Here is an 11,708-nt window from a genome sequence, read left to right as displayed (position 1 = left end):
AGAACATGCAAACTCCACGCAGGGAAGACCCAGGAAGCGAACCCTGGTCTCCTGCACCACCATGCTGCCCTATTGTTAATACATTTAATGTTAATTCATTAAGGCTGTTACTCTTATATTTTAAAGATGTTTTCCAGCTTATTAAGAGTTGTTTTGTTGAAATTATGAAAAAAAGATAGGAAAAGAAATCACCAGCCCACTGTGTTCTGTTTCTTCACTATAGCCTGTGCCATCAACAAGAATTACAATTGCTACTGTTCTTCGATGTTAACTCCTTCATTGTCGTGCAGACTAGTTCCATTTATTATTTAAAACATTTTTCTCTTCTGCCCCCCCATGAAGGGCACAACATTCACTACCATAAATAGTTATGCCCTCAATGTGGACACGGTGGTCGAACAATAATCCTGTCAAAAAGAAATCATCTCACTGGTGCCATTACCTGGATTACACAGATTGATGCTGACTTATCATGACAGAAGGTGAAGTGCAAGACAACATAAGATAAAATGTACTTGGCAGTTATTAGTTCCTGGCGTCACACAAAAAAACAAATGCTGACTGGCATTTTGCAGAAGATGGCAAACAGCCTTTATGATGCATCCTTTGCCTATGCAAACTGTGGACGAAAAAGGCACACTGGAAAGCAGACAGATAATATTTTCTCAATTCACTTTATTTATTCATTCGGAGTCGCAGTAAGTAGAGATTCAAAAGAGTATAACTTATTGCCGCAAAGCTCAATTGAACCCTGATCAAAAGCCAGGAGGGGTTTTTTATACTTCAGCATCTCATGATTAATAAGACAGAAAGAACATCCTTATCAAAACAGTAAAGTTAAACAATATGTCTGTTGAGCTAAGCATTATCTGTGTTTTGGAAGCTGAGCACAGGAGAGACGCCTTTGCATAAACTACATGTACAGTTCTGCAGCCTTGTGACCTTGTCCCTGAAACATTCACTCTGAGAAAGGGAAAAACAAGAAACAGCTTACATTTTATTCATCTGGACACTATTTCTCCTGAACCCTGGAATAACATATTTTTGTTAGTTCATAAGCCAAAGCGTCTCTCACTGGCAAGTTACAAAATAGTTATTATAAAGATTCTAATTTACTAAACACACAAAATACATGGTGCTGAGGAGAACATTCTTCTTCTACACTACTAATTTACAATTTTCACATTGTTATTCAGAGAACACTTAACAAAGCCAGGTAACATATTATCTAGTGCAACTCAAACAAAATAGCTACACACCTTATTAGTTGTTTTGCCCTGGTTTCTGTCAAATGGCAGATGCTTTTCATTTCTCACAGCACATCATTACAGCTACCATTCTCGCCATGGCATTATACTAAAAAACTGCAACCAGCACACCAATATCTTTCATAGATTTTTTTGTGATATTAATAGCAACAGTTATGATAGACCATATTGTATTCCTGTGTGCCATAGTAAACAGCCTACCTAGCTTTAACAAAGCATGTTTAACAAAGCAGCTTGTGCTCAGTTCATATCAGGAGACATGGACACTTGGGACAATGAAAGGAATGGGGTAGGGGCTTGAGCCACTGGTGCCTAACCTTTGTGCACGTCTCTGAGCTGCATTGAAAGTGCATGAAGAAATGAAGTAAATCTACACCCAAAGGAATACATATAAATAAATTGTCACAGACAGCCAGGGTCCTTGTCCGAACAGGGCACCTCTTCATTGAGAGGACCGGGGAAGCAAGCATGGCGAGAACACCCTTGGGATGCTAGATGGCAGCCCCCATGGGTTGCAGTGGTGCCTCGGACTCACGCAGGGCTTCATAGGAGATGAAGTAATCTACAGCCCTGTTGGGATCCAGGGGTGCCAATAGAGGGTGCTGCAGCCACACCTGTAAGTGCAGCCAGAAGTGGGCCAATGAGCACTTGGAGCACTTCCAGGTGATTTGTATAAGGGGCCAGCAGAGATTACTCTGTGAGCCAGAGTCAGAAGAGAAGAAGAAGAAAGGGTATAGAAAAAGTATTGTGTTTTTTGCTTGGACTGTGTTGTGGGAACGGGGAAGACGATCTCCATGACTGAAGAAAAATAAAAATATTTGTGTTTTTATAAGTGTGCCTCCTGCATCTGTCTGTGTCAGGTTAAGTGATGGTATAGCGCCATCTGCTGTTACAATATATTTATATATATATTTATATATATATATATATATATATATATATATATATATATATATATATATATATATATATATTATATATATATATATACAGTAATCCCTCCTCCATCGCGGGGGTTGCGTTCCAGAGCCACCCGCGAAATAAGAAAATCCACGAAGTAGAAACCATATGTTTATATGGTTATTTTTATATTGTCATGCTTGGGTCACAGATTTGCGCAGAAACACAGGAGGTTGTAGAGAGACAGGAGCGTTATTCAAACACTGCAAACAAACATTTGTCTCTTCTTCAAAAGTTTAAACTGTGCTCCATGACAAGACAGAGATGACAGTTCCGTCTCACAATTAAAAGAATGCAAACATATCTTCCTCTTCAAAGGAGTCAGGAGCAGAGACTGTCATAAAGGCAGAGGAAAATCAATAGGGCTGTTTGGCTTTTAAGTATGCTAAGCACCGCGGCACAAAGCTGTTGAAGGCGGCAGCCCACACCCCCTCCGTCAAGAGCACAGAAAGAGAGAGAGAGACAGAGAAAAACAAGCAAGCAAAAATCAATACGTGCCCTTCGAGCTTTTAAGTATGCGAAGCACGGTGCAGCATGTCGTTTCAGGAAGCAGCTGCACAAAAGATAGCAACGTGAAGATAATCTTTCAGCATTTTTAGACTAGCGTCCGTATCGTCTAGGTGTGGGAACAGCCCCCCTGCTCAATCCCCCTACGTCAGGATCAGAGAAAGTCAGTGCAAGAGAAAGAGAAATGTAAGCTGGGTAGCTTCTCAGCCATCTGCCAATAGCGTCCCTTGTATGAAATCAACTGGGCAAACCAACTGAGGAAGCATGTACCAGAAATTAAAAGACCCATTGTCCGCAGAAACCCGCGAAGCAGCGAAAAATCCGCGATATATATTTAAATATGCTTACATATAAAATCCGCGATGGCGTGAAGCCGCGAAAGGCGAATTGTATTGTAAGGGACTGCCGGGATGCCCCAGTAACGGAAGGATGAGGGAAGGCAGCTTATCAAGGACACTGCCTGCCCCAGGACGATAGATGGCAGCTTCCCTGGATTGCAGCAATGCCCCAGATACCCGCAGGGCACTTTGGGATTTGGAGTTTGGCAACACCGCCCTGCTGCATACTGTGGGTGCTGCCAGGAGATGTTGCAGGGAGACTGGGGAATTCCCTACTATTTACATAGCCTGGAAGTACTTCCGGGATGAAGAAATTACAAGTTCTCCAGGTCAAGGTCTATATAAAGGATTGCTGGAGACCCAGCAAGCGAGCCTGAGTTGTGAGGATGTGGACAACACTTGCTGGAAGGTGTGGAGGACAGAGAATATTGTGTTTATTATTGAGTATTGTGTTTGTTGTGGCTGTGGTGCTTTGGAGGTACTGTGACTGTGCAGGAAGAAAATAAAAAATATCTTCTTGGTGCTTTTACCCTGTGTCCTGCGTGTCTATCTGTTGATTGTAAGGGGCAATAGCAATCCGCTATATATTATATATATAGTCACATGCGTGGCTCATGGGAGACAGTTTAACACTAGAATTGCCAGAGTCTACCAGAAAACTCGTAGATCCGGCCCACCTTAAAACCGTTCTCACCTCTCTTTTGTCTTCTAAATGTGCCGATTAAGACGAGCAGCAAGCAGCCGGCTATTCCATCCCGCATCGTGGCAGAACGTTCACTAAGTTTTCCCAGCTCATGCCTTGTTTGATTATCTGGGAGTGAACTGAACTGCTGGAATTTTAGAGTAGAAATAATATAACGTTATTTGGAACACACGCATTTCATGTGTGTTCTGTTTCTACAGTAATCTGTGTAAACACATTGTTAAAACAGAAACTTTTTCATATTTTAGTAATAAATATTACAAAATGTAGGCATAAACTATAGAATGTGTGAAGCCTGAAGTCCAAACATCAAATAAACACTTTCACAAAAGGTTTAAAAATGATACAACAGCTTCCGTGGCATAACGTTAAGATTTGTTGACTCACCCCTGCTGTGCCTCAGAGAACTGAGTTCGATTCCCTGCTTTGGAGAAAGTGTTATTTTTTTTTTCTTTGTAACCTCAAATGGACATAAAATTTATAAACTGGTATGCATTGTAAATCGTTAAGTTTAAAATGTCGATCGCGGTTATTTCTGTTGATTAATTCATGCTTTTTACTTAGAGTCAGAACTGGAGCTTATTCAGCTTCTGATCTGACTCTAACAGCACCAGTATAAATTCACACCCGATTTGACGCTGTTCGTTTTCAAATAATATTGCATTACTTCGACGATGTTTTCTGATTGGTACTATTCGCATCATAAAATGATTTCTTCAAAATGTCATATATATTTTCTCTTTCTTTTTTTAAAATGTGCGTTGATCACCACCAGCATGTTGTAGCACACAGCAGCTGGCCACCAGCATGTTCTTGTGCGCACTGAATAAGACAGCGCTATATGCAATCACTGCGGTGGGTTGGCACCCTGCCCAGGATTGGTTCCCTGCCTTGTGCCCTATGTTGGCTGGGATTGGCTCCAGCAGACCCCCGTGACCCTGTGTTCGGATTCAGCGGGTTGGAAAATGGATGGATGGATATATGCAATCATCAGATTCAAATGTTAACAGTTCACACACATGCAAGGATCGTCTTTCCTACATTTACAACATGTGTATCTGTTACAATGTACACACTTCTCTCTATGCTGTGGTTTCTATTACACACCTGAAAAAAAGACAATATATGTGAAAACATCATCGCATTAATGCAATATTATTTGAAAACGAACAGCATCAGATCGAGTGTAAATTTATGCTGGAACTGGAAATTCTCTGATGTGGAATCAGTTCTGTATGGTTGTGAGCGTGGGTGTGAGTGGTGGACATAACTGGGAATTACTGGGAATGTGCATGGTGTTTTGAGATAATGAATAGACCTGCAAATTACAGGTGCTTGTTCAGTGTAATAGGAACCATAGCACAGAGAGGTGTGTACACTGCAACAAGTACACATGTCGTAAATGTAGGAAGGGCGGTCCTTGGGTGTGTGGGAACTGTTAACATTTGAATGTGATGATTTTATATAGCACGGAACGGAAATCAGCAGTTCTTAGCATTGCACCACGCAAGCTGTCATATCAACCGCCTACTGTAACTTGCTTTCTTTTTTCTTCGGTTATAGTCTTGAATAAAAATGCACTTGTTTTGTTATACTTTTACATCAACATATGTTCCTGTGTTTGAGCGACACAGGCATGCTCAAAAAATACACGTGTTATGCCACGAAAAGTGTACGCAGACACATCAGTTCGCAAGCATTGGTACGAGAATGCAGTCACAAATACACTGCAGAGCTACAGCGCGTCTGTATGTGAAAACAGCAGTGTCAGATTGGGGGGGGGGGGGGGGGGGGGGGTGATAGGGAAGGATCCTGAACGCTACTGAGAGAATGAAGGGAATAAAAAAAAAAAAAAAGATAACCTTTACAAATATCATAAATTACACTGGCTGTTACAGACTGAAATCAAATGTATCTTTTTATTCTAAAATAGTAAGAATAAGAGCAGCTCACTTCTCAAAAGGGAGTCGTGCAGAATCAAACTTGTGACCTTTTGGTTCCCAGTCAGCAACTGATACTGTTGCGCCACGGCGGCAGTCAAAGTAAATGAGTGTCAATGTAGCACACTAAGGCGGCTTTTTTTTCTGCAGTTATATTTTTGAATATAAGCGCACCTGTTCTGTTATATTTGTACCTTTTGTGAAAGTGTTTTGATATTTGGACTTCAGGCTTCATACATTATATAGTTTATGCCTACATTTTGTCATTTACTACTAGAATATGAAAAATGTTTTTGTTTTAAAAATGTGTTTACACAGATTACTGTAGAAACGGAACACACATGAAATGTGTGTGTTCCAAATAACGATCTATTATTTCCACTCTAAAACTCCACTTCACTCCCAGATAATCAATCAAGGCATGAGCTGGGAGAAGTTCGTGCACGTTCTAAGTCAGTGGGGGGATGGAATAGCTGGCTGCTTGCAGCTTGTCTTTAACTGCACATTTAGAAGACAAAAGATGATGGCGGAGAGGTGCGAACGGATTTAAGAAGCGATTTAAGGTGGGACGGATCTACGAGTTTTTTTCGTAGGCTCTGGTAATTCTAGTGTTAAGGGCTCTGATAATTAAAGATAGTGCTGTCGACTGATGCCTTTTCTTTCCCTGTCTCTACAATCTGGAAGACTGACAACCATGACATCTCTGACATCACTTCCTTTGTATACCTGCCTGTACTCTTTTCCTACCAGGAGCCAATAATACCGGAGCAGTCTATTGTAATGTTTTTAACACATTTTAAACTTTATAATATATGGGGTTGGTCCCCAATGATTTATAATTCTTATTGTTTCTTTCTTACTAAAATATATATATTGCCAATTGAATGGAAAAATGGGATTTTAAACTATTTCTTACTTTACACATCTATGTCCTATGTATTGCTTTTTGTTGTTCAGCAATAAGTTGCCTTATTTCTTTTGTTAGCTCTTATGGACATTGGTTAATTCTGCACTAAAAAAACTAAAACAAAAACTTCTTTAACAGCTGATTATTATTCAGAGATAATCAGAGTCTCTTTCACTGATACCAGTTAAGGTATTTTTATGTATTTTAGACTATAACTGATAAAATCTGACCATGGTTATAATCCCCATTATAAAATGAGACATGATTTGAGCTTCTACATCAAACAAAATTCAGACTTCACTAAAAGCATGTAGCGATTTGATATTCATTGTAAAGGTAAACATTATGACCTGTGAAAATAAGTACAGTCGGCCTTCTGTCTTCGCAGTGGATTGGTTTCAGGAACAAAATCCGTGAATGCTCAGATCCCTTAAATAAAATGGAATATCCTACGTACATCTTCTCATATACTTTAAATCATCTTTAGATGACTTATTATACCTTGTATAATGTAAAAGCTATGTGAATTTTGTTATATTGTATTGTTTAGGGAATAATGACTTCAGCATGCGGCATGCCACATTTCAAAAGATCAAAGATTTTTATTTCTCGTTGAGAGATAGCACTTTACGCTCCCTCTTAGGCTTTAGGAGATTGCTTTGACTACTTAGTGCTTTGTAGGAGACTTTCTTTTTTTCTGAAGAAACAAAGGGTACACACAATGCCACACCAAGGACCTCACAGCGCCTGACAGTCAGGAGTGAATGGCTTTTGTTTGAAGGAACGTGGGGTTTGCCTACAGATCACTTCATTCTTGCGGATTCAGCATAGTGCTCAACGTGTGGCCAATTCTAAAAAATTTTAATGCTGGACAGATTTCATTTTAATCAAGCAGAAAGAGACCCAGTGCAGTGTGAAATAAAGACAGTAGGTGGACTGGTCATTTATGTAAATAAGGAATGGTATAAAAGGGAGTATATTGCAGTTAAAACAACAGTTTGTAAATTAGACATTGAAATTGTGACTTTCGGAATTCATCCACATTGTTTGCCCTGGCGAGATAAATTACATCATCCTTATTAATGTATATATTCTTCCCTCCACAAATGGAGACTTAGCAATGGAAATGACTGATTCTGTCACAAACACTTTAATGATGATTCACTGTAGTGACTTAATATGTGGTGACTTTGTGGTGTCCTTTGGAAGGACAAATTTCTATCAGTTTGCCACCTGTTCCACTCAAGGAAATAATAAGCTGGACCTGCTGTACTCAAATGTTAAAGATGCCTTTAAATGTAAACTACTGGCATCTTTAGGCAAATCTGAGCACAACCTGATTAATCTTAGTCCCCGCTGCAATCCTGTTATTAGAGGGCATCCTGTTACCACCAGAATAATGAGAAGTGAAGCCTGGAGACTGAAATGGCTCTGAATGACTGCTTCCAAATGACAGACTGGGAAATGATGTTTGAGTCACATGGGGACAATATTGAGACTGTAACTTCATCACAAACTATATTAACTTCTGTGTTGACACAGTGGTATCCTCAACGACAGTGTGTTGCTTTCCAAACAACAATCCCTGCATTACTAAAGAGCTAAAAGGTCTCATGAATGAGAAAAAGAAAGCATTCAAATTCAATGACAAACAGGCACTGAAGGATGTACAGCATCTGATAAAGAAAAAGCTGATTGAAGAAAAAAAAGCTTAGAAATGTAAAATAGAAAACAGCTTTACTCAGAATAACATGAACAATCTCTGGATTGGACTGGGTATAGTTACTAGACTCAAACAATCCAGAGCTCAGGTGCTGGAAGAAGATTTGAACAAAGCTAACACCCTGAACGTGTTCCACCCCCCTACTGCCTCCACCCTCCAATGACCAGTCCTTCCCATAGCATCTCTACTATGTCAACAACTCCTACCATGTCAACTGGAAAGGCCAGCGATGAGTCCATCTCTGGCCATCAGTGTGGGCTTTCCGTAACTGAAGACCAAGTAAGGAGACAACTGAGAAAGCTACATACAGGAAAAGCTGCAGGACCAGATGGTGCATTTTTTATGCTGTGCTGTGTTGGGCTGATAACATTACTTCAATAGAGGCTCACCAAAACAACAAGCTAATTAAATGGGCAAGCTCAGTTATAGGACACACTCTGGACCCACTGGAGGTAGTAACAAAGGAAAGAGTTAAAACAAAATTGGCTGCCATTATGAACCATGCTGCACATCCTCTCTCTGACACACTGAGTACTTTCAATCAAAAAATTATTCAGCAGACGTTTGTCAAGAAACGCTACTGGGGCTCCTTTAATTCAACAGCAATGCTGTGTCCTGGGAATAACTTCTTTAGCAATTGTGGTGTGTTACGGTAGCCTGAATCTATATAAATTTAAAATAAAAGGTGATACCCCTTCTTAGTGATATGGCAGTAAGAAATTATGCAAGAGAAATAACTTTGTTTAATGTATATTTATTTTTATTTACTTACTTACTTATTGACCTATTTATGTATTTATTTATTTAAAAAGCTTCTGTAAAAAAATTCCCTGGGGACAAATAAAGTTCTATTTGTGTCTGTTTATTCAAGTTTTGCTTTTTGGAAATTTGTTTATTTTCTTGAATATTTTCAATTCAAGGTTACTTGAATCTGTGGATATGGAACCTGTGTTTATGAAGGGCCAACTGTATTACAGAAAGAAAATATTGCATGAAAACCATTAACACCAAATTAAAAAGAGTGATGCATGTAAAGGAGACATGTAAGGGAGTTACTGGAAATCCCAGAAAAGCTATAAACTTAACTATAAACTTATAAACTAAACCACAACATTTTTTAATTGAGTCAGAGGTTTTATATTTTTTGTTGAACACAACAGAAAATCTCCCAAAGACACTGAACTTCCCAAACACAAGGTACAAAATTTGAAATGACAGTCAGTCAAACACACCCAGATGCTTTGAATGTTTACGAAACATTCTGAGAAGGTAACACTTGCTTCATCTCAATTGGCACGGAACATAAATGAAGAGAAATTTGTGGACAGGTGCCTCAGTGATATTGTTGCTGTCTTTTCTCCTGAAAATGTCAATTTAAGGCAGATCGGACCTCCAACTGTCACAACACATGGCTGAACACAGTATATCAATTATATACAATGCAATAAAACACTTTCTAATCTGGAGAAATGCCAAAATTTCTGCCTCACATCAGATGAGTGCTCATATTGTTTTCTTTAGACAGGACCCATGACATCATTGTAAAATAGAAACTGATGAGTGTTTCTGAGAAAGCAAATTTGTCATTATCAGTGCGCCATCTATGGTCAGATCTCTGAACAACCTTTAGCAATATGTAAGGCTAAGGACAGGTTTCCAGAATTTTGGACATTACACTGCATCATTTGTTGAAAGCACCTGATATGTAAAAAGGTGAGTTAGACTACTTCATGGTATCTATGCTATTAATCACAGAGAGTTCAAAAATCCACCTGCTGAGCTTATAGAAGAGACTGAACACTTTCCCAGTGACTTGCCACTCCACTACAACGTGAGATGGCTTGCAAAATGTTGAGTGCTTTCTTATTTTTTAAGTTTTGGAGTTAGTAAAACAGTTCTTGGTGGAGAAGCCCCAAATGAGACATGAGCAAAAAAAAATATTTCTCATCCTCACAAAGTTTTGCATGCTCATATGATATTTCTGTGTGCTAACAAGAAAGTCTTCCTTATGCAAAATACTGCATGCTTTCAAAATACAGTATTTTGCATAAACACACCCAAGAAATAAGGAACAGAAATGTATTTGATTTATTGCTACATCCTGTCAGTCCTGGAAGCCAAGAGTTTTGATACAGATTGGGAGCATGTGCTGATACAGCATTTTGCTGCACCCACCACATGACAAACCACCTGGATTGGGACCCAAGTACAGCCGTGAAACGGGTGACAACTCTGCACCACCCTGGAACAGTATAAAGTTTTTTACAGTGGCTGGAATGCCAATCCTGCTACCAACCCCCGAGTTTTCACTGTGATATAGATTCACAGTGAATGAATGATGGAAAAATTAATTTAATAGATCTTTCAAGGTAAAGAAATGTTCCAGAGGAAGACATTGACCATCTGCATTGCGATAAGGTACAGTAGTAATTCTTTTACTCCTTTATACAAAAGGTATCAACTATCTAAATTAACTTTAAAATTACTCAAGGACATTGTTTTTCAGTAATTAGCATCTCTGTTTCTTTTAAAACAGCGTAATTTTCCTTACAGTGATGTGCAGTTGAAGCCTTGAGAAGCTTTACAAGCTTCTTCGTTATTGTGTCAGGAAAAAGTTCAAAGCTTTGTAGTTTTGAAAGAAAGAAGCCCAGCGATAGTTAGTTGAAAAAATAATTGATTTTATCATGTTTGTCAATCCATTATCTGCATTAAAACATTATGATCATTAAATGTGTATTTAATAATAATAATAATAATAATAATAATACATTTTATTTATTTGTAGGCGCCTTTCTAAACACTCAAGGACCCCGAACAAGAGACAAAACACAGATTATAAACAATAAGTAAAATACAAAAGTTAAAATCAGACAGAGCAATTGTAATCAAAGAGAAACAGCAATCTTAAACAAATGAGTTTTAAGTTTAGATTTGAAAAGTGAAAATTATTCAATATTTCTAAGCCCAGGTGGTAGTGAGTTCCAAAGCTGGGGAGCAGAGCAACTGAATGAGAGGAATTATCAATAACAAATGAAAAATGATCAGTTTTGGATAATGTTGATTTTGTACCAATGAGGAGAACCTCAGTTTTGTTACTATTTAATTTAAGAAAATTTGAAGAAAACCAGGATTTGATTTCTACTATGCAATCAGTAAGTGAGGAGGGTGGAAAGGAAGCAGTAGGTTTACTAGTGAGATAGAGCATTGGTGTCATCAGCATAACAGTGGAAGCTAATGTCATATTTACGGAAGATATTACCAAGGGGAAGGAGGTAAACAATGAAGAGGAGGGGTCCCAGGACAGAGCCCTGGGGCACACCTGAAGTAACAGCAGTGGGTTGGGATGTGAAAGTATTAAGCTG

Source organism: Erpetoichthys calabaricus, chromosome 6, assembly GCF_900747795.2.
Source record: "Erpetoichthys calabaricus chromosome 6, fErpCal1.3, whole genome shotgun sequence".
In the NCBI taxonomy this organism is placed as follows: Eukaryota; Metazoa; Chordata; class Cladistia; order Polypteriformes; family Polypteridae; genus Erpetoichthys; species Erpetoichthys calabaricus.
Note: the sequence above shows the minus strand (reverse complement) of the source record.